This window comes from Mesoplodon densirostris, chromosome 4, assembly GCF_025265405.1.
Source record: "Mesoplodon densirostris isolate mMesDen1 chromosome 4, mMesDen1 primary haplotype, whole genome shotgun sequence".
NCBI lineage: Eukaryota > Metazoa > Chordata > Mammalia > Artiodactyla > Ziphiidae > Mesoplodon > Mesoplodon densirostris.
The window spans coordinates 141,139,410-141,162,332 of NC_082664.1; the positions used below are offsets into that span (position 1 = coordinate 141,139,410).

The following is a 22,923-nucleotide window of genomic DNA, read 5'->3' on the forward strand; positions in this document are numbered from 1 at the left end:
ATAACATGAATGAAGCAAGGCATGAAGCCATGTAATCAGTGGGAACCAACAAGACTTAAAATCAGAATATCTCTTAAGTTTGGTTGGAATCTTAAACATAAGACTAAATACAGAAGGCTATAAAAAGCTAACCACAAGGGGAAGGGACAGTAATTCAAATTTACTATCTATTAAGTGACAGGCACTTTCTAAAGCGAACTACTTCTGTTACTCAGAACCAACACCTTGTAAGTCACATTTTACAAATAAGAACACTTTTGCTCCGAGAGGTAAATCAAGTTCACTGAAATCGCACATATAGTAAATGTCAAGATCTGGACACAGGCCACTCTTACTCTAGGGTTAGAATCTTACCACTGCATAAGGTGGGAGGTTAAGAACCACTCAAAGTTTCTATGCCTGGAAATAACATAACAAATGGCACATCAATCTGGCAGCTTATCAACAAGTGGAAAAAAGCCTGGAGGTACTAGGCCGGAGGCAAAACTGTCCCCTCAATGCTATCTGCAAGATAATTAAGGAACATTTACTTAACAGGTTATTTTTAATATTTTTAAATCCAAGTGAAAATATCTTTATTGAGACAAATGGGAAAATGCATATTCTTGCAACTTTGAGTGTCTACATTACTGAACACAGGAGTATCAATCAGAAAATTGGCATTGTTTTGTAATAACTACTAAAATAATATCTGGGCATATTAGAAAAGCAGGTAGTTAGAAACCTACCATCTCTCCAATTTGTAAATGAAGAGGGAAATTATTAAATTAAGCCTAATCAGTTATTTTTTTTAGGGGTGATAAAAATATTTTACATTTTAATGTTATATGAACACTCAACTCGACACATTTGTCAAAACTTATCAAACTGTACATCTTAGGATCACACTCACCATGCCATAAATTCATACATATCATAGTTTTAAAATAAATTGCATATTTTTCGTAAGTTATCAATTGCTTTTATAACATATCTATTTAATAAGTACCTGATACTTTTCTCAAGAATCAAGGAGAAAGATTAAATTTTTTTCCTTCAAAAAAATCTTCTGTTAGAAGAAAATTATACGTTAAAAGCCTAATCAGTTATTAAATTACAGCTTAGACTATTTTAAATTTAGTGTGGGCAAAGATCATCTAAATCTGTGCTGTCCAATATAGTAGCCACTAACTTCATGCAGCTATTTAAGTATAAATTAATTAAAATTACATATAATTAAATATTCAGTTCCTCAGGTGCACTAGCCACCTGTCAAATGCTCAACAGTCACATGTGGCTAGTGGTTATCTCATTGGACAGCACAGAATAAAACATTTCTATCATCACAGAAAGTTCTACTGGACAGTGATTAGATCCTCAATCTTCCTTTTGACTTTTTTTTCAGGAGGGCCAATGGAAAGAGCGACTCAGAAGACCTGAGTTTTCCAAATCAGTCACTAACCAGCTGAGCAACTTATGTATGGTCACTTAGCAGTGCTTCCAGAAATGAATGTGCATTTGAATCACCTGAGAATCTAGTTAAACTGCAGGTTCTAACACAGTTAAGTCTTGAGATGGGGTCGAGATTCTGCACGTCCAACAAATTCCCAGGTGCTGCTAATACTGCTTGTCCAGAAATCACCCTGTGAGTAACAAGGTCTTAGATTTCTCTGGGCCTCAGTTTCTTTAGCTGTCAAATGATGTACCTGGGGGAAGATAATACCCATGACCCCTCCGTAAAAACTAACATTTTATAGTTTTATGGTTGTATAGAATTAAATGCACACAGATTTCTCATACTCTTGAAGAGGTAGTTTCTTCCCTGAAGTAAATGCTAGGATTCTAACAAACAATTTTTGTGATACCTTTTTTTCCCCATAAAAAAATAACAAATTTAAATGAATATCAATGGGAAAATGTGATTTGCTACAGACAATCAGTCTCGGTACTACTTTTCAGAAATGGATTTAAAAGGCTGACATGTATATAAGACAAACCTTTCTAAATGCATCACCTCCACATGACAAGCAACTCCCAGGAAAAAAAAGTAACTACAATTACATTATTGTTTTTATAAAGTCTCAGTCAGGGCTCTGAGCAATAAAACCGACCAAAATCCCCATACCCCTAGCAGGCAGTGGAATAATGTAACAGCCCAAAACACAGGCTGAAGGAGCTGACAGTGGGAAGCCAACAATGCTACAAAGAATTTACTTTTGAGGCATCTTCTATTTTAACACGGGCCCTAGAGTAGGCAATGCAAACAAGGAACTGGATAGCAGTGGTGAGGCTCATAGTTTCATAAGGCAATACCTCATAGAAAGGAGATAGGCTAACACACCACTTTGTTTATAAATTCTGAATGAAGCATGACAGGTAATTACCTATATTCTCAAAACACACACACTGGAAATACATGTTCAACCTCTAAATGACAAGATGCTTTGAAAATCTATAATACTTTTAAATTTGTATTTTTAGATTTCCTTTAGTAGGAAATAGTTTAAAGTTTGAATTAAACTTTACTAAAGTTCCCCTATATAAATCATACAACGTTCTTCCAAAATCTCTCCAAAGATTTGATTCTCATTAATACACTTTACTGCCCACAAAACCCTTCAAATACATCACTGAGAAGATAAATCATATATACAAAGAAAAACCTGGGAGTGGGGAGTTTTTTCTCACTTTTAAAACAAACTGCTGGGCTTCCCTGGTGGCGCAGTGGTTGAGAGTCCGTCTGCCGATGCAGGGGACACGGGTTCGTGCCCCGGTCCGGGAAGATCCCACATGCCGTGGAGCAACTGGGCCCGTGAGCCATGGCCACTGAGCCTGTGCGTCCAGAGCCTGTGCTCCGAAACGGGAGAGGCCGCAACAGTAAGAGGCCCGCGTACCGCAAAATAAATAAATAAATAAATAAATAAATAAATAAAAATCCTTAAAAAAAAAAAAAAAAAAAGAAACTGCTATCTCAATCTTCTTTCTTACCTCAATCTTACTTTAAGCCAACCTGCTGAACAACGGCTTTCTACAATGGTCAAAATATTTTATTACCAAATTTCAATGTAAGTCCTAAATTTGGAGCTGTACATTCAGCTTATCTTAGAAAAAAACTGATGAAAAAATAGTGCCTATAACAATACCTGTTCTAAGTTGTCTTTATTAAAACAGCAAATTCACGTAGATCAGGAGAAAGCACTAAATATAATTCCATCAGAGTGAAATGTTCATATTAAGAGCTTTATCTGATTAAACACTGCTGTGCTTTTACAACACTTATTTAAACTATAGTAATTCCTAGATATTATAAAGATAACTTTTACATTACCAATGAAAACAAAAGGTTAATTTCTATCCACACCATAAAAGTACTATCTGTCCTTTGTAAATAATCCATAAGAAATCTCTCTCAATAATAACCAAGGAACTGCTAGTATCAAATATTTAATCGCAGCAACTGACCAGCAATTAATTTTACCTCTCCTCTCAACAAATACTACAAAATTCCACCTGCAGGATATATGATATCCTTTTAGAATGCAATTTAAGAAGCCATTACTTTTTTACAGAAACTGTGGCTCTTCTATGAGAGAGATAATTATAATGTGTACAGGAGCATTTTAGCCTATCATTTAAAAAAATACAGTGTGTAAAAAAAAGGCCACGTAGCAGTCCGTGGGCAGGATGAGTCATCACCCAACTCAAAACTTGCAGCACTTCTAAGCTTCCTCCTACCCGACCCCATCCCCTTCAGCAATGTACCCTGAGTCAGCAAACCTTCCTATTTTGTCAGTTATGAATTCTCACGATGCTTAAATGAACTTATGCAAAATGCTGCAACACTTTTAGTACTAACATTTGTCATTAGAACATGTGCTTTTCCTACTGCAAAATTAACTGATCTTCAATCTTCTCTGGATTCTTTCTTAATCACAGAAAGTAGCAAACACTTTTAATCCTCTTTTGCAAATAAGTGAACTGCAAAATATGGTGATATATAATGGTTTTTCTAAATAATTCTCCATTTCCCAGAGTTTTCTTTCTCAACAGTAATACTTAGGTGATTAAAACGTATCCTGCTCAAATGTGGCATATTTCCTAGATGACTGCAATTACTGAATTTAGGACACCAATAAGCAATTTTACCAAGTTTCACAAGGCAATTCTTATTAAGTGATGTAACACATATATGTAAAAGGACTCCACGCTCCTTGGCACATAGCAAGCCCTTTGTTAACATGTTTGAACAACTACCTGTTAAAGAAGTGTAAAGTCTCTGCCACCCAATTAGAAATTATATTTCAAACATAAATATCTGACATTGTTAAGAAGAAACTCTAGAGGCAGTTCCCTTTCAGGGCCCAGTCCTGTTTGGTCCCTTAATTCTTCTAGCTCAGACTACTCATTCTTCTAGTCAGACCATCTCAATTTCCCAACGTTAGAGAGAATGTGTCCAATCAGAACTTTAAAAAATGACATGGCTAGACAAATCAAACAATCAACAATCAGAAAACTACTCTGAAGCTGTTTTCGCTCCATTTTGTCCCCGGTTAATTTTTGTTTCCCTTGACAAACCATCTTGTACCTGTAAAAAAGTTAACACTCAGACTGACTTTGGGGAGCATTTTTAGCATTGAAGGAAAGAACATGAATTTTGCTGCAAATGCAGTAGGCTTCTAATTCCACCTCACCAGTTTCCCTTTACTGGACCTTTTCCAATGAGCGAGCAAAGGGAAAAAGTAAAACAGGAAAGGAATCAAAAATATCCTGCTTCGGGGCGCTCCCACATAACACCTGAACCAGTCTTACTAAGCCAAGGAACAAAAGGCGGCCAAAACGCCCTTACTTTTCAACGCACCTCACCAAGTCAGGGAAAAATGCACAGCGGAGCGAGGAGGCCCCTTTTCAGTGAACTGACAAAACAAGTTTTCATTTGGGGACCTTCATGGACCACCACCGCTCTACGTTCCGAACGCAGCTCAGGCAAGGGTGTAGTAGAGGAGAAAGAAATTAGGAATTCCGATTCAGACGACTTTTTCTGTACCTCCTTTACGGCCACACTCAACTCAGGCAGAGGACTTCAGGGCTCTGAGCCGAGCCGGGTGAGCGGCGCGCTACGCAATTTGCCGAGTGCACTGGAGACTTTGCCCGGCCGGAGTCAGCTGAGGCCGAGTCACCCGAGTGGGATGGGGGAGGAGACGCGGGAGCATTTCGAAAGGCAGCTTGCCAGGAAGGCGAGACTCCGCGCCACCTCACGCTCCCGGGGCGGGCCGCCCCTGCCGGCCGCCGCCCCGGGCCCGGGCCAGGCTTCGAACCTGCTGACCCGGGCGCGGGCGGCGGTGCGGTAGCCGGAAAGCGGGGCCCCGGGGCGAGCAGTCGCGGCCGGGCCTGGAACCGCGGCCGGCGAGGGGCGTGACGGGTGGGAGGGGCGCGCCGGTCGCACTGCCGGCCCCACGCGGGGACCCCGGCCCGCCGCCCGCCGGCCTGCGCGGGGCCGCGCCGGCCAGGCCCGAGTTAGCGAGCCGGCGGGCGGGCCGGGGGCGGGCGGGAGACGGAACAAAAGCGCCTTTGTTGAGCGGCTTCAGCCGGAGGGTCACACACAATGGAGGGAGCCGGCTCCGCCGCCGCCGCCGGGCCCGCCACGGCGCCCTCCCGAGCAGCCTCGCCGGCGCGCCCAGCACACGTACACACACATACTCACGGGACTTCTCCGACTCATCGAGGGAGTGAGGGGCCCACGGACAGCCCCCAGTGTCGGCTCAGGTCTCCGGCTGTGCTGGCGGCAGCGGCGTCTCCGAGGCTCTCGCTTTGCCGCAGTCGCCGCCATGTAACCCCAACCCGCGAGAAAGGGCGAGGAAGAGGGGGCGGGGTTTCCAGGAGCCACGCCCTCTCACGTCAAGCTCACTCCACGGGTTCCCCCGCCCCCGCCCCTGCCCTAGACCAGCCCCGCGAGTCGGCAGGCGCCGGAGTTTCCAACGTCAGTGCCTGGGGTCCGCGCGGCGCAGGGGCTGCAGGAGAGGCACGCGGGCTCGTCAGGCGTCTCGCGTGGGGTGGGGTGGGGTGGGCTAGACTGGGCCGGGCCGGGCCGGGGGGCTGGCGCGGAGGTAAACAGACGGGCCCTCTTCGCTCTACGTGCCCCAGCATTAGAGGGCGAAGTGACCAAACTCTTTGCGAGCGTTTACTGCGCACCTACTACGTGCAAGGTACTGGACAACCTAGAGGAATAGGCCTTTGTCCCCGCCTCCAGAGAACTAGGAGTCTGGACCTGAAGATATATGGGCTAGAAAGCAGCAGCCATTGAACAAGGCAAACGCGTTAAAGGTCAGGTGCTAAGGAAGGCTTCTAAATTAGGTTGCCACTGGTGACCTTTCAGCTAAATGAGAAGGAGCCCATGAAACCAGAGGAGGTGAGGGGATGGCTGTTCCTCCGGAGGGAACAGAATGAGCAAAGACAGGGAAGAGGAGAGCACCTGGCTTGTTGCAGGAACTGGGACTAGGCCAGTTTGAGAGAAGTGTAGAATTTGAGCAGGAATGTACTGTGAGATAAGTGGGAAACGTAGATTGGTGCCTTCTTGGGCTCACTTGGACGAAAAGCACGCCTATTTTATCCATCATGGCTTACTGAATCCGAGAAGCCTTCTAGTGTTTATGTGAATTGTATGTAGGTATTTATGAAATTAGAGACGCAGGTCAACATATTTTTTCAATGACTTATTCACCATTCCTGATGAGAACCAAACGTTTGGCAGCCCTTTATCCATTATTATGCGCATCCTCCAGCTTCAAGCACGAGGCAAAGACCACTTCAAAGGTAACATAGTGGCTTGAAATTAAGTGGTTGGGATGGAGTTTGAATGTTTTATGTTTTTTATATTTAAGACAATACCATCTGAATACCAGGTGTGGAGGGCACAGTAAGTAGATAAGACCAAGAGAAAGAGGAAGGTTGTCCTAACCACAGGATTTCTTATTTCTGGATGCAGCCTTTCTGCAACAAGAGCTCCTTCCCTGTGACCATTGTACATCCCTGCTGCCCCTGCTCTAGGCTCCCCTGAGGTTCCTAAGACACCTTTCCTCCCCCATCCATCAATGTTTGATCACTAGGAGGAGAGGGTAGAGGATAAGTACTGTGCCTTCCCTCAAGTAGGTTATACTGTGTCAGCTCTTAACTTCCGTCAAAGACCACCAAAATAACCTGTTGATCAAGCAAAGCCAAATGTATTCCTTACAGGAGGTAAGAGAAACCACTGTGTTGACAGAGTCTTAGTAGCATCTCAAAGAGGGAGGTCAAGAGTGGGATGGTTTCAGAGGGTCAGGATTAATTTAAGACAGGTCTTTCAATGAAAGCATGATTGAGATGGGACTAAATTTGTTATATAATCTTTTAGGATTAGTAGACACAAGGAGGGGGAGAGTTTTGAAGCAAACCTAGAAAAGTCAACAATGGTTTGATAAACCCAAGAGTAATTTTGTTGAGGAGGGGCTGTTTACCCTGATGAAGGCTAGGTCGGTTGTAGTCTGTTGTTCAGTTAAATGGACTTTGAGGAAGTTCTTGAAACTGCAGTAAAGTTACTTGCAACTTCATTTTTTCAGGCAAGAAATTCTTGGAATTGAAGTCATGTTTATGCAGATGTTAGGGTTGTAAAGTCATGTTGAGGTAGTCGGTTTTAGTTCTTAATCCTGTTGTGCAGCTGTACATAGTCTAAGTTCTCAGTAGCTTTTCAAACTGCTATACACATTGAAATCATTTTGGTGGATTATGACCTGCATTTTTTTCTTAATGAAATAGAGAGAAAGAAAACCAAACTAGAGACCATAGTCTATAACAAAGGGTAAACACTGTTTTGTGAAACTTTTGTTTTGGTTATGTATCATATTCCAACAAATCTAAAATGTCATCAATTATGACAGACCATTATTTTATGTACTATGAAGAAAGCGAAAACTATCAAAATAATGATACCCTATTGCTACATCCTGATCTCAGAGATATTAAAATGGAGGAAGTGCTTCTTAAAATTGTTGAACTGTAAGGTATCTATAAATGTGCCAGTTGGATTACAGTGGCACTAATTATTGCTCATTATTGCTGTGAGCTATGTTATTGTTAAAAAGAGTTTGAAAGCCACCGTTGTAGTGGAAGAATGCAGGAAAGGAACAGGTAAAGTACACCATAAGGCAGCTTGAGATTAGTGCGTACTGAACAGAGATGCAAATTACCTGCTCTTGTTGGAAGGAACAATTGATAAAGGACTGGGAACATCAGGAAAGTTCCAACAAGAAGACAGAGCATTTGAGCTGGGCTTGATTCCATCAGGAAGTATGAGGAAAAAAGAAATTTCAGGATGAGAGGGCAGAGTGTACAAAGGCATGAATGTGCTGGGCACACTTTGGTAAAAAGTCTGACAGGCCTGGGGGAATGAAGGCAAGTTAGCACCAGTTGAGAAGGCCTTATTTGGATGCCAGAACTTTTGGATTTATGCTAAAGGCAGAAGGAGAGGAATTTAGATGATTCAACTAGTATTTTAGAGTGATAATTCTGCTGTGAATGGGAAGGGTAGATTAGATGAGCAAGAGGTTGGCAACAGGAAGAGGGCAGGAGGATCCATTGTTGTTTTCCGCTCTGTATCCAGTCTGCTTTACACTGGTAACAATACTCTAATGTCCTTTAAGGAGCCCTTTCCTGTATAATTCAGAATTCTTTTTGTTACAGTGGCAGAAAACCCAATCCAAACTCTGGTTTAAGCATGAGAGAAAGAGAGATAATGTGTCTTTATTGGGCACAGAAAGGGGATGACAATACAAGTGATATTCTTGGAGCCAGATCAACTGGACTCCATGAAGGGAAAGTCTTGAATTAACCAGTTGCTCCCATTTTGCCTATTTGAGTTTAAATTCCCTCATTAGACTACCTGTTTTATCTTTTTCCATTCTGATGACCATCTTCCCATGAAAATAAACTGTCAATATCTTGATTTTCAAGATGAAGGGAAAAGCGGATTTTAGAAATAAGACCACTAAGCTTGATGCCAATTCCTGGAAATTTTCTAATGTAAATCATTGAACACGATATGTTAGGGAAAATGTAACAGTTAATAGGAGTCATCATGGATTCTTGTCAAGTAAATCATGACAAAGAAATACCACTTCCTTTCTTGATAGGATTATTACATTACTAAACAAAGATGTTGGTCATTTCAAAAAGTCAAGACACTTGTGGATAAGATTGAGAAATATGGGTTTAGATAATTGCAGAGAATTGATTCAAAGAGTGCTAATTACTGGAGTGACATTAATCTTGAGGCCTCAAGTTCTCAAGAAGAGCAATGCAGATTTGTCCTCCTTTGTCCAGACCTGAGCAATATTTTTATCAATGTTTTGAGTTAAGATATCAAATTTGAGGAAGATACAGAACTCAGATCAGAATATGATGACAGAATAGTTATTCAAAATCATGATTTTTCTTTTAAAGAAGATGACATTTGGCTGCAATAAATATAAAGTATAGTATCTTTGTTCAGAAAAATCATTTGAAAGAGGCCAGGATTTGGGGAACAGCTTGACCTGATAATGTAACTATAAGTTACAGATATTCATGCAGTGAGAGCTGTCACCAAACAACTAACAAAATGTAGACTGTGTTAATGCAAAACAGTGTTCAAGTCACAGGGGCACCAGACCTGTGCTATTCAGCTCAGGATTTCTGAACTCATGTGTTCAAATATAGATACCACATAAAAAGAGCTACCTTGCATAACAAATCAGAATTCATTAGGAAGAGACATCTAGGAAGAGTGTAGAAACCATTTTTTCTCTGAAGAAAAGATGAGGGAATTGGGTCTGCTTAACCTGCAGGAAAGCAATTTGCTAAAGGGTTGTTATGCAGAGAAGAGAGAAGATTTATTCCATGTTGCACTGGAGTTCAAATCTAAGACCACCAGGAGGGCTATTACAGAGAGAAAGATTTTGACTCAGTGTAAGAAAGGACAGTTTTGGATATTGGAACTGAGCTACAGTGGACAGGACCTCCTGGTGAAGTGAGCGCTACATCACTGGAAGCATTCAGTCAAAACACAATGGCCACCTGTCAGGGATGCTATAAAAGAAATTGCTGGGGGGGAGGAGGGACCTGCAAAGAGGTGATAACATCCCAGGTCTTCTCTAACGATTGATAGAAGCTTCTATGTGTCGATGTTTATACTCTTAATTTAAAATGATTGCTTTCCTAGACATGGTTTCTAAAAGAATACATTGTAATTTGATTTGTAAACAAAAGAACTTTCCACTGAAGAAACTGGTTGCCAAGTACAGTTGATTCTTGTTGTTTGTGGTAGTTATGTTCTGTAAGGTCACTTTGAGCACTGAATTAGTAACTGCTGAACCATTGCTTCTAAGGGAAATACAGGATTAGTTTCCTGCAAACCTTTGGTCATGTTTTCACCAACCAGTCAATACATAACCTTGTTTTATGTGTGCTTCTATTTAAAGACATCTTATTTAATATATGTTGTTGATTCATTAACATTGAACTCTGACCAATAGCACTGTAACTCATGCTGAATGAAGCTCATCTAACACATATTTTCTCCGAAAGGCATATCACAGCTTTCTTACATTTATAGCCAGCACATCAGTACTATGCTTAGGGACCATTTTAAACAGCTAAATCACCAACAAAAAAGCAAAAAATGCAAAAAACATGGTGCTAACTAGACCACAGAAAGGACATTTGTTTATAATGTGAGAGTTGAAACAAGACGGCAGAGTGTTGCCTCGTTCAAGCTCAATGGGAACACACACACAGGGCAACAATTTTTTCACCACTCTGCATGTCAAAAATGCTGTGAGTATTGATTTAGGGGTTACAAATAAATTTTAGCAAGTAGGCAAATTCGCAAGCAATCTGCGAATAATGAGGATTGACTGTAGTTAAAGATTATGAAGAGAATGTTTTCAGTCAGATCCATTGAAGCTGTATGTAAAGTTCAATGAGAGGCAGATCACATGAAGGTTTTTTGAAGCGAGAGACAGCTGTAAATGAAGATCAAGGGTCCTACATTTAACGTGATGGGGCAGCAAAGAGCTTACTCCTTGGGAGAATGGTAATAGCATTTATCAAGTAACCTGTTTAAGGTAAATACTTTGTAAACATTATTTCATTCTCTTAGGCTATGGTAAATAGGATTTTGTAGGAAAGCTGCAATAAACTACTTACATTTTTTTAGACAAAACCTGGCTTTCCTTGTAACAGAATCTCTGAAACAATCTGTACACGTACTTTTTATTTATTTATTTATTATTTATTTGTTTGTTTGTTTGTTTATGGCTGCGTGGGTCTTCGTTGCTGTGCACGAGCTTTCTCTAGTTGCGGCGAGCAGGGGCAACTGTTCATTGCGGCGTGCATGCTTCTCATTGCCGTGGCTTCTCTTGTTGCGGAGCACGGGCTCTAGGCGTGCGGGCTCTAAAGTGCAGGCTCAGTAGTTGTGGCGCACAGGCTTAGTTGCTCCGAGGCATGTGGGATCTTGCCGGACAGGATCTTCCCGTGTCTCCTGCACTGGCAGGCGGGTTCTTAACCACCTCGCCACCAGGGAAGTCCCTACACTTACTTTTTGAATAATGGTTATATAACTAAATACATAAATGTACTGGGAAATACCTGTTGGGGTAATTTTACAAAAACAGCAAGTAATCAAAGGATCCTCCCTGTAATTTATCTGCCTTGAAAGTCAGTATTTTGTGGAAGTCGGATAAATTTCTAGAAATGGTAGAATTAAACGACTGATACAGTAGTTGTAGCTCCCGCCTGCCACACACACACACCCACACACGCACACTTTTTAAGAGGAGCAGAGAGATGGTGACACTCTTGGCTTTAGGGAAATATGGTCCAAAGGCTTTCTTATTTACACTCTGTCCATCCTCCTCCTATCTTGAGAGCCCCATTAGCATGAGGAGAACAGATGCTCCTGAGTTCTGGAGAGAGTCCATATTTTTGAAACTTGAACACTTGAGACCACCGTCTTCTATAAACATCCTCAGTTTTTGAGAACAAGCTGGGCCTCCAGCACATGACCAATGCAAATAAAAGATTAGACAAGGTGTTCGTCAGCCCATCCACAGAGTGATAAATATTTTGAGTTGTGGGGGCAAAGCAGCTTTCAGTACACAAGGTCATTCCCCTCCTTTTTGTACTCCAAAATAGTCAAGCTATCTGTCATTTGGGGAAGAAGGTAATCACTATCTGTAACTCTAAGTAAACATGCTGAAGGTGTGTTTACATTGGTCATTCTGAGTGCTCAAGTTATCAGCCAGTATATAATATGGTGCAGTAGGTCTACCTTCCACAATGTGATCTCCTCCTATTGGACATATTTTGCCAGCTGGCAGTTACCACCACTGGAAGAACCTTCCCTGAAGATGTCATCCCCAGAGACCAGTACCCACCTCAAGTCTTTTGTTTGTTTGTTTGTTTATTTATTTATGGCTGCATTGGGACTTTGTTGCTGTGCGCTGGCTTCCTCTAGTTGTGGCGAGCAGGGGCTATTCTTCATTGTGGTGCACGGGCTTCTCATTGAGGTGGCTTCTCTTGTTGCAGGGCACAGGCTCTAGGCACACGGGCTTCAGTAGTTTCAGCACATGGGCTCAGTAGTTGTGGCTCGTGGGCTGTAGAGAGCAGGCTCAGTAGTTGTGGCGCATGGGCTTTTTTGCTCCACGGCATATGGGATCTTCCCAGACCAGGGATGGAACCCGTGTCCCCTGCATTGGCAGGGGGATTCTTAACCACTGCACCACCAGGGAAGTCCCACCTCTGGAGTCTTGACTGAAGCCTTCACTGTTTCTAGCAATACCCTAGGAGTGGTGTTCTGAAAGGAAAATGGCCAGGCCCTCAGGAGGCTTAAGATCCATCTGCCCATCCTGTGTAGCTCTATCCCTGTGAATTCCTACCCCAGGCTACCACAGACCTCCCCCACCTTTGGCCTCCACCCCACCCCATATCCAGGGCATTATGCAGTATCACACGCTCAGAAAGACCCCATGCTTGGTTTAATACTCTCCTATTGCCATCTTGAAATTCCTAATAAGTTTATCTTTGAACTCATGTTTTGTAGTGCATTTGGATGGGGCAATAAGAGTATGCATGTGAGCAGAAGAGAGGCGCAATGGGTGTCCACTGTTCCTTGCCACCCCGTTCACATATAGCTTTCTTAGGGCCCCATAAGCACAGAATTCTGGTGGACCCACAAGGCATTGGAGTGCAGTGAAACATGAGTATAAGGTGTGTTACATCTACAACTGAGTAACTGGGGGTGCTGATAGCTCTGAGAGGCCATGCTTTCCACTGGAACCAGAACTTGCTTCAAACGCAGAAAGAAGGCAATGGCGTTCTAGGAAGCACAAAAGATCAAGGAACCCTATCGTATCCTTTCTTGTGTTACTTCCCCATATTAGCCAACAGCCTAGGCCAAAACATTTCTTTTGTCCTTTCAGCCCTTACTTACTCCTCAGTAAGTCAAAGGTAGAGAGTGTTGGTTGAATGTGTGTATCAAGAAATGAAATAATAATGGTTAAGTTGGTTTTCTGCAGCAGTTTTCCACTGCTCTGGTGAGAACAAAATATATATGCATGTAGGAGCTGCAACATAGAAATTGTGTCATTTTGGTGATTTCACATAGGAGTTAAATACTCACATTTGTATTTCAAACTATATTTGCATCTTACAATATAAAAATTAATTATAAAAGTCATGCTGACAACTTAAATTTTTAATTTTTCCTTACTTAGAATATTAGTTATGATTATTGACTATCTAAATTAAACACCATAAGTCAAGAGAGAGAGACAGAAGAAAGGGAAAAGGCTTTATGTTTTGGTACCTTTAGCTCCATCCATTTTTTTTCTATTTTTTGAATAAGAGGCCCCAGAAATTATGTAGCCAGCTTTGAACCCCCCACCCCCTCCAAAAGAATCCCAACAGCCCTGCTCCGGAGATGGTGGATCAGGGAAAGACTCCACACCTGCCCCCACTCTCTTCACTGACAGGGTTAGGGCAGGAGAGGTGAGAGAGTATCTCTGCCCCGTGGATCAGGCATCCAAGGCTGCTGCAGTGCCCAGCTACCCGCAGGCAGGAGCTGCATTTCCTGTAGTAAACGCACTGGCTTCTGCTCATGGAGGTAGGAAGTGGGGGAGGAAGGAAGTCCTTATTCTGCTGCTGGGGCACATTTTCCCATGGAAACAATGCTGTAGGTCACAGTTCTCATCGTCTCATAGTCGAGCTGCTTGTGGGCTAAATGGGCTTCTAACAGTTGGCCTGAGGACCTACCAGTATTTGTCACATTGTTTCTCTGGGGAAAATGCATTTTCAGTTTCAAACAACTAAGAAGTCAACTTTTGGGAACATAACTCAGTCGTACAGGGACTATCTTTATTTTCCTAGCTCAGAAGAAATGCTGAGAACCCAGAGAAGGATGGTGTCTGTAAGACCCAGATAAACAACTCAACATTAATGAGAAGGTTATTAATAGTAATAACTTCACTTTATCCTCTGGGGGGTATGAAGAGTCCAGTCCTAAAGATTTGCAGCTTGAAGAACTTGATTGCAGGTTCACCATGGTTGATTGGTCTCTAGCAACCAACACATACCAACCAAACCCAAGAGACTGCACTATAAACCAGATGCCAATTCATAAAGAACAGAAGAAAAGCTGTGCTGAGTTGGACAAAAGATTCATCTGGTCTGGTATTCTCTGACAATGGCTGTGAATTCTATGTGTTACTCACTGTAAACTCTAGTGTGGGGCACAGTATCTGAACATAGTGTCCTCCCAATGAAATGTTTGTTGAAAATGAAGTGTTTTTGAATATTATAATTGCCCTCTATGACATAAACTTCAGAAAGGTAAATAAGAATTTCCTCCAAATACCCACTTATTTACTCCTATTTTTAAAGCAACTTTCTTCTTAGGGAATCTGTTTGATTATTTTAGTTGCTTTTTTCTCTCACCTGGTATACTGACTAGGCTCTTTTTTAAGGTTTTGGGGCAGAATTAGATGCTTGACCCCAGGTATAGCTTCATTACCATTTTGTCGAATATAGGACAAAACAGTGCTTTCAGTTTTGTTTTCCATGTTTTTAGCAAGGAGGCTGAGAACTTGGAAATTATTGCTATATGACTTTAGGAAACAGTCAACAATAACTCATGGTTCTCTTTCTTGAAATAAAACGTAGCTCCAAGCTCATCTTCTTTCAAGTGTCCTTCAGACTAACAACCTAAATGCATTATCCAAAATCAGTACAGAATGAAACTAATTTGCCATACCTCTGTCCACTCACATAGCCTCGTTTATTTATCTTTACTTCAATTTAGATTGATCTGCTTGATGTTTACTACTCTGGAGAGCTTAAGGACACCTCAGCCTAGTGACTTTTCTTACATGAGCCCACTTTCAAACAGTCTATGAAAAGTTTTCAGTAAGTCCCCTAGCAGTAATCCTTGAGGACTCCACTCTGAAATCAGAAAAATCCATCTGGTATTTGGGCACCAACAGTAGTCAGCAGACCTGCGTACTGGCACCAGTTCTGCCACTTATTAGTTGTTAGGGTACAGGCAAGTCATTTAATCTTATCATAAAAATGCCTCTCCTCCCTTGCAGGTTTGTTCCAAGGATTTCATGAGATAACGTGTGTGAAAGCACTCTGAAAATGCTAAACGACTGTATAAATAAGTGGTGCTATTAATATCTCCACCCAGAAGCTTGCCTGTTTAAACCACGGTTTCCTGAAGTTAAGGCAGCTCTCTCTTTCATTCAGTTCATTCCACAGATATTCTTTAAGTGCCTGCTTTACCCGACATAGAACTTTGTCTCCATTTTCTGAGTAACTTAGGTAGGGCTTTTCTTCAACGTTTAGTATGTAAATTGGTAAACACTTTTTTTTTAAATGTAGCTTTCACTGTTTCTATGCTTATTTATCCCTCAAAGAATTGTGGTCAAATAGTGAAACATGAGACATGCCGTAGCATGCTGCAAAGGTAGAAGGCCAGAAGAGTCTCTGCCTGCATCTCCCACAGAAAACAGGAATGTCTTCTATGCAGCCCAGGAGAGACGAAGGGAAAGTTCAAACAGGGTACAGCTGATGGCACAGTGAGAAGGGGAGGAGGAGGAACTGTATATAACTTCTCAGATCCCAACAATCAGTATTATAAGAAATAGATTTACTTACATGAAAGCAGCTTCCGGAAATCTCCTTTAGCTGGTGGCCCATTCAGCAAAGAAAAATTTCTTCCAGTTTTAGAAGCTTCTGAAGGTTTATAAATACTGTTTCCAAAGGAAAAATAAAAGGCAAGTGATTCTTGGGGAAGAGAAAAAAAGACAGATTTTAAAAAATGATTTAGCTGTACAGCAGGTTATGAAGGAGGGAAAAGGAAGAGATTAAAATGATTCTTTCCCTCCTCCCTCTGTGACTCAGAGATTAATTTTAAAAATAATCTTCATCCCAGTATGGGAAGCTGAGCAAAGACTCACATCTTCACATTCCAAGTTCCATGATGGCCTTGGAGAGGAAAGGAACAAAAGGAAGAGGGAGTTAGGAAACAGTAACTATTAAAGATAATCTGGAAAAGACTTTACCTACTCAGAAGAGGTGAGATGAAATTAAAGGCAGGTCTAGTTGTGATGAAATAGGCATTTTCTGTTATCGCCCTATTCTGAAGTATGTTGTATCAGCAAGGATGAAGCCTCAACTTGTCTTTTCATTCTTACCTACCACTAACTCTTCTGATGATCCATATTTTACTCATTCCAATGAATTTTTATCTTTCAACACCATTCCTCTTTCTTTGTATCAGCAACAGAAGGCTTTCTTCTAGGTGTTTCCTAAGTCACATTTAGTTTATGTCAGCATGTTCATTTTTTTTAAGTTTTTTTTAATTTTGAAAGTATTAAAACTTACAGAAAAGTTGCACACATAGCATAATGAACTTTTTTTTAACTGACTAATTTGAGAGTAAGTTGCTGGCATGACGCCTGTGGTGGAAATTGAGATGCATTGACCAGATACCCTTCAAGGAAGGACTTGTTGCTCAGCTGTGGGGTCAACAAGCATCTGTCCACTGTCATTCCCTTCAGGGTTGGCCTCATCTGCAGAGAGCTACCTTGCCCAAGGAGATGCCCCTTTCCCAGGTGGCCCAAATCCAAGGACTGATCAAGGGAAGGATAGAGCGGCCCGGCTATTTTGGCCCTGTGCAGGGCAACTTCAATGGGCCATTTCTGCTCGGGAGCTCCCAATGGGGTTAGTTGAGTTTATCATCCTGTATCTCAGATCAACATCTCCCTATGCTCAATCCTGTTTTCTTTCCTCCAACCCATAGACATGGATCTCAAGAGCTCGCCTTCATAATTATCCTGAAGACTAAAGTCTGTCTCAGAGTCTGCTTCCTGGAAAACCCAAACTGCCACAGTTGGAGCCAAGAGAGATCGAGAAAGCAGATGACAAGATGGGGTTTGGAAGCTGGATCACTACCTGGATGGTATGAGGACCTCATCACTGGTGATGGATGGAGCACAGATAGCCCCTGACATAAGGTAACAGTACAGTTACTAACACTTTCACCAGTGGTGAATTGGGATAGTACACTAGTGAAAGAGAATGTATTAGTTGGTACAATATATGGAGAAAATAGTAACTATAAGGACAGTGGGATTGGATGGTTATTGCTTAGATCTGTTAAAGCTCTAGGAGAAGGAAACAAAAAGCTAAGAGAGTGACTAGCAGGCAACTGAAAGCCAAGTATGAAAGCCAGAGGGTCTCTTTGGTAAAGAGGCTTTCATAACCTGCAGAGGGAGTGCAGAGAAGGCTGAGGACCAGACCACACTAAATCATCAATGTGGCCAAGCTCCAGAGAAGGTTAAACTACTGATAAACTAGGTCTCCTAATCCAAGGACAGGGCTGTTGTTGGGAAAGAATGAGACCCTGACACATGGGATGGGGACATTTGAATTGATGCCCCCCAATATCTTATATTCCCAGGTTCCTTTTGATCCTCTGAGCCTGCAGAAGTGAGCCACCCTTTTCTACTAAGAGCCATACACTCCCCTAGCTTGAGACAATGCCAGGGCCTCTTCCTGCAATACAACATGTGTCTCCTCAGAACCTTCCCCCACCAACCCTCCTGCCCACTAAATCTATAACTAGGGTTAAGTGGCAGCATAATCCAGCTGGGGACATGCTAGGCCTGAGAAGGGAGGAAAGAAACCATATCCCAAAGGAGTAAAAAGATTTAACCAGCATGGATTGCAGGAGGTGGGGGAATACACATGGGACTAGATTCTGAGAGTACTTGATCAAGGGGGATAGAACATAAGATTCAAAAACATTTTGGGTACATTCTCCCAAAATATAAGATTTATACTCTGTCAAAAGACCCCAGGAATTGGTGCAAACTTACTAGTAAGATGGCTCCTATGAAGCATGGAAAAAGTGATGGCCCATGCTAAGAGATATCAAAATGCCATAAATATCTTGGCAGATGGTAGAGGAAAGGATTAAAACACTAAGGGAAATCAAAAATAATAAAATACCTAGGAGTAAATTTAATAAGACATATACACTGAAGACTACAAAACTTTGTTGAAGGAAATGAAAGAAGACCTAAATTAATGGAAAGATATTCCATGTTCATTTATTGGAAGATTAATGTTGTTAAGATGGCATTAATCTCCAAATTGATCTGTAGGTTCAAGGTAATCCCTATCAAAATCCCAGCTGGCTGTTTTGCAGAAATTAACAAACTGATCCTAAAATTCGTATGGAAATGTCAGGGACCTCCAATAGCCAAAACAATTTTGAAAAAGAACAAAGGTGGAGGGTTCAATTCCCAGTTTCAAAACTGACTACAAAGTTATAAAAACAGTGTGGTACTGGTATAAGGATAGACATGTAGATCAAGGGAATAGAATTGAGGGTCCAGAAATAAACCTACACATTTATGGGCAGTGGATTTTCAACAAGAATGCCAAAAAAATACTATGAAGAAAGAGTAGTTTTTTCCAGCAAATGGTGCTATCCACATGCAAAGAAAGAGTTTGGACACTTATCTCCCAAAATACACAAAAATTAACTTAAAATGAATCATAGTCTTAAATGTAAGAGCTAACACTATAAAAGTCTTAGAAAAAAGTAAGTGTGAATTTTTGTGACCTTGTATCCGGCAATGGTTTCTTAGACATGACACAAAACGCAGTCAACCAAAGTTGCACTTCATCAAAATTAAAAGCTTTTGTGCTTCAAAGGACACCACCAAGAAAGTCAAAGACAACCTACAGAATAGGAAAAAATATTCGCAAATCATATTCCGATAACAGTCTAGTATCAAGAATTTTTATATATATATATATATATATATATATGTAAACTTTACTCAACAGTAATGACAAATAACCCAATTTTAAAATAGACAAAAGATTTGAATAGTCATTTCTTTAAAAAAGATATACAAGTGGATAACAAGCATATGAAAATATGTTCAATATCAGTAGTCATTACAGAAATGTAAATCAAAACCACAATAAGATACCACTTCACACCAATAGAATGACTATAATAAAAAATTTTTAAAGAGAAAGAAAAAGAAATGTTGGTGAGGTGGGGAAATTGGAACCCTCATACATTGCTGCTGGGAAGGTAAAATGGTGCAGCCAATTTGGAAAACGGTGTGACAACTGCTGAAAAAGTTAAGCATAAGGTTACCATTTGACCCAGCAATTCCACTCCTACGTATATTCCTCAAAGAAATGAAAACATAATGTCCACACAAAAATCTGTACACAAACGTTTAAGGCAGCATTATTCATAATAACCGAAAGGGGGAAACAACCCAAATGTTCATCAACTGATGAATGGGTAAATGACATTTGCTATACCCATACGATGGAATACTGTTCAGTTATAAAAAGGAATGAGACTGATATATGCTACAACATGGGTGAACCTTGAAAACATGCTAAGTGAGAGAAGGCAGACATACAATGCCACACATATTGTGTGCTTCCATTTAATGACATGTCCAGAGTAGGCAAATTCATAGAGACATAAAGTAAATTAGTGGTTTCCAGGGGCTGTCAGTAGGGAGAATAAGGAATGACTGCTGACTGACACAGGGTTACATTTTGGGGTGATGAAACTACTCTAAAATTGTCTGTGGTGATGGTTGCCCAACCTTGTGAACATACTAAAAACCAATAAGTTGTGCACTTCAAAATGGTGAATTTTGTGTATGTAATGCTATCGCAATTTTTGAAAAAGGACACAGGGAAGTGGGCATGCTGGTATAGCTGTACTATGTCAGGCCAGAAAACCCACCAGATGACTCTTCCATAGGAGGACCTGGAGGATACACCATCTACCAAAGCAATAAAGAATGTGCTGGTGAAAGGGCACCAGAATCACTATGAAGTTCAGTAGCAGCTCTCTTTTGCAGGCTGGACTGATGATGGTAGGCGATGCTGTTATAAAACTGACTTCCTTATTAGCAATGGAGTTAATACATCCCAGAAATAATTGAACCAGATGACATCACACACGTGTCAGAAACCATGTGGACGCAATTATGATAATAAGCAGCAAGATCAAAGTGGCAACCAGGGGCCCCTGACCTGCAGAGAGTTATGGAGATAATTAATAAAACATGGTGTCACTTGCTGAAAAATAGATGGGCAGCCAATAAGGGTACTAATCGGTTTGTACAAGCAAAAGAAAACAAAGAGGGCGTAGGGAATGGAACTATTTGGGAGCAAAGTTTTTGAATAGTATTGAAATTAAGTTGGTATTAATCTGAACAACATTGTTATAAATTAAGATGTTAATCATAATCCCAGCAACCACTAATAACTCAAATATATATGACAGGGAAATTAAAATGTTACATTGGAAAATATCTTTTTAGCACAAAAGATGGCAAAATATAGGAATAGAGGAGCAAAAAAGCCATGGCATATGGAAAAGAAGGCAAAATGGCAGTTGTAAATCGTCAATATAAAATGACTCAGCCGGTTGATTCCCCCTTGGTCAGTGACCACACCATTTCTGGCACAATGGATACTTGAATAAAGTGGCCATGTGGCAGACATTGAGGCTATCCTGGGCCCATTAGCATGGGTTCCCACTTATCAGTTATTGCCTCTGCCAAATGTCCACCTTGACAGCAAAAGAGATCAATGCTGAGCTCCTGATATGGCACCATTCCTCAAGGAGCCCAACCAACAAGTTGGTGGCAAGTTGACTGAAAGGTAGAATGTTTCATTCTGACCGGAATGGAAACATATTCTGGGTAAGGATTTAAAAATCTTATCTTCAGGCCTCACTCTGGGCTTAAACAATATTTGATCCACCAGCAGGGGACTTCACTTAACATTGCATCAGACCAGGGGACCCAATTTACAGTAAAAAGATGTGAGAGTGGACCCATGACAATGGTATCTGCTGGTTTTATCACTTACTGCAACACCCTGAAGCTCCTGGCCTGACAAAGAGTATTGGGGTGCCATGCTGAATGTACGGCTGACATGTTAGCTGAGGTGCAATGCTCTGTGAGTGCCATCCCCCTGGATACATTAAACACATTGAATCAAAGATCTTTATTTGGTGCTGTGTCCCCAACAGGAAGAATACATGGGTCTGAGAAGCAAACTATGGAAGTACGAATAGACCTGCTTATCATTATTCCCAATGACCCAATGGGAAATTTATGCTTCCTGTTCCTGCGATTCAGAACGCTGCAGGGTCAGAGGACCTTGTTTCTAAAAGGGGAATATTTTCACCCAAGGATACAGAAAAAGTCCCTTTGAACTACTAGCTTAAACTTCTGCTGGGCACTTTGGGCTCCTAGTATCCAGGGATGAGTGGGCTGGAAGTAGAGGAATCATCTTAGCAGGGGTATTAACCCTGATCATCAGAAGGACTTAGGTCTGTTGTTATACAATAAGGGTAGGGAAGACTGTTTTAGCACTCGGATGATCTACTTGTGTGCTTCTTGTTATTCTCTTGCCCAGTTGCAATAGTAAATGGATAATGCAGCAAGGACATGGCGACCAGGAACCCAGACCTCTCTGGGATGTGAATCTAGATCATGACCCCAGGTAAGTCACTGAGGCCAAGAGAAGTGGTAGCTGAGAATGAGAGGAATTTAGAAAGGATGGTTGAGAAAGGAGGCTGTAAGTTTCAATTGCAGCCCCAAAACCAGCTGCAGCAGAGAGGGCTATCGTTTGTTTGTCCTACAAGCCTTCCTCTTCTAAGTTTCCCTAGGAGGAGAGGTTCATCAGAAACGTGAAGAAGCTACTCCTCAATGTATATGAAGAAGTAGATCCGGGAGCAGCACAGGGAATGAACGTGGAGATGACCCACTGAGATTTCCCTTTGCAGAGGGACTTCTCGTCCTAGCTACTTGGGGCACTGTCAGCAGACAGCCTTTAGGCTTTAGGCAGCAGAGAGCTGCCTTATCAGAGCTCACACCCCTTTGGAGACAGCTAACATCCATTAACTGATCAAGGTGTGGTTTTAAAGCCCAGCCATTTCAGCCCGGTTTGGGGCAATGCTGAAGGACCGTTTCAGCTCCAAAGCTCCTCATGGGGTCAGTTCAGGCTACTGGGCTTTCCTTTTATGCAGCCTGCTTTTCCTTCCGTCTAAGCCTGCTTCCTTCTCTTCTATTCCACAGGTGTCGATCCCAAAGGCACTCCCTGATAAACATCCTGGACGCTAAACTCTGACTCAGGGTCTTCCTGCAGAGCCTGAACTGTGAAAATGCCCTGTCATCACAAATACTTTAGTATGTATTTGTTACTAGTGAGTATTCATCTAGATAACCCCAGTACAATATCAAAATCAGGAATTTAACATTGATATGTTACTGTATAATCCTCATACCCCATTCAAATTTTGTCAGTGGTCCCAAT

At 41.5% G+C, this 22,923-nt stretch overlaps 1 protein-coding gene and 1 long non-coding RNA gene across 5 annotated transcripts in view; one reads left to right on the forward strand and one right to left on the reverse strand.

Annotated features, from left to right (window-relative positions):
• The window catches only part of MAPK6 (mitogen-activated protein kinase 6), a 34,279-nt gene extending 28,445 nt beyond the window's left edge, over nt 1-5,834 (reverse strand). For 2 of the 4 annotated variants that reach the window (XM_060097332.1, XM_060097335.1), the window contains exon 1: nt 5,681-5,834. The gene's annotated coding sequence lies outside the window, so the exon portion shown is untranslated. Of the gene's footprint in view, nt 1-4,837; nt 4,957-5,023; nt 5,123-5,680 lie in introns of those variants that run through there. The other 2 variants (XM_060097334.1, XM_060097333.1) reach the window with 2 other exon arrangements.
• A 780-nt stretch (nt 5,835-6,614) lies between these two features.
• LOC132487572 (uncharacterized) lies at nt 6,615-22,790 on the forward strand. The gene is made up of 4 exons (XR_009531656.1): nt 6,615-6,789; nt 17,345-17,558; nt 22,024-22,110; nt 22,686-22,790. It is a non-coding gene; the product is annotated as an uncharacterized LOC132487572 (long non-coding RNA).
• The last annotated feature ends 133 nt before the right edge of the window (nt 22,791-22,923 follow it).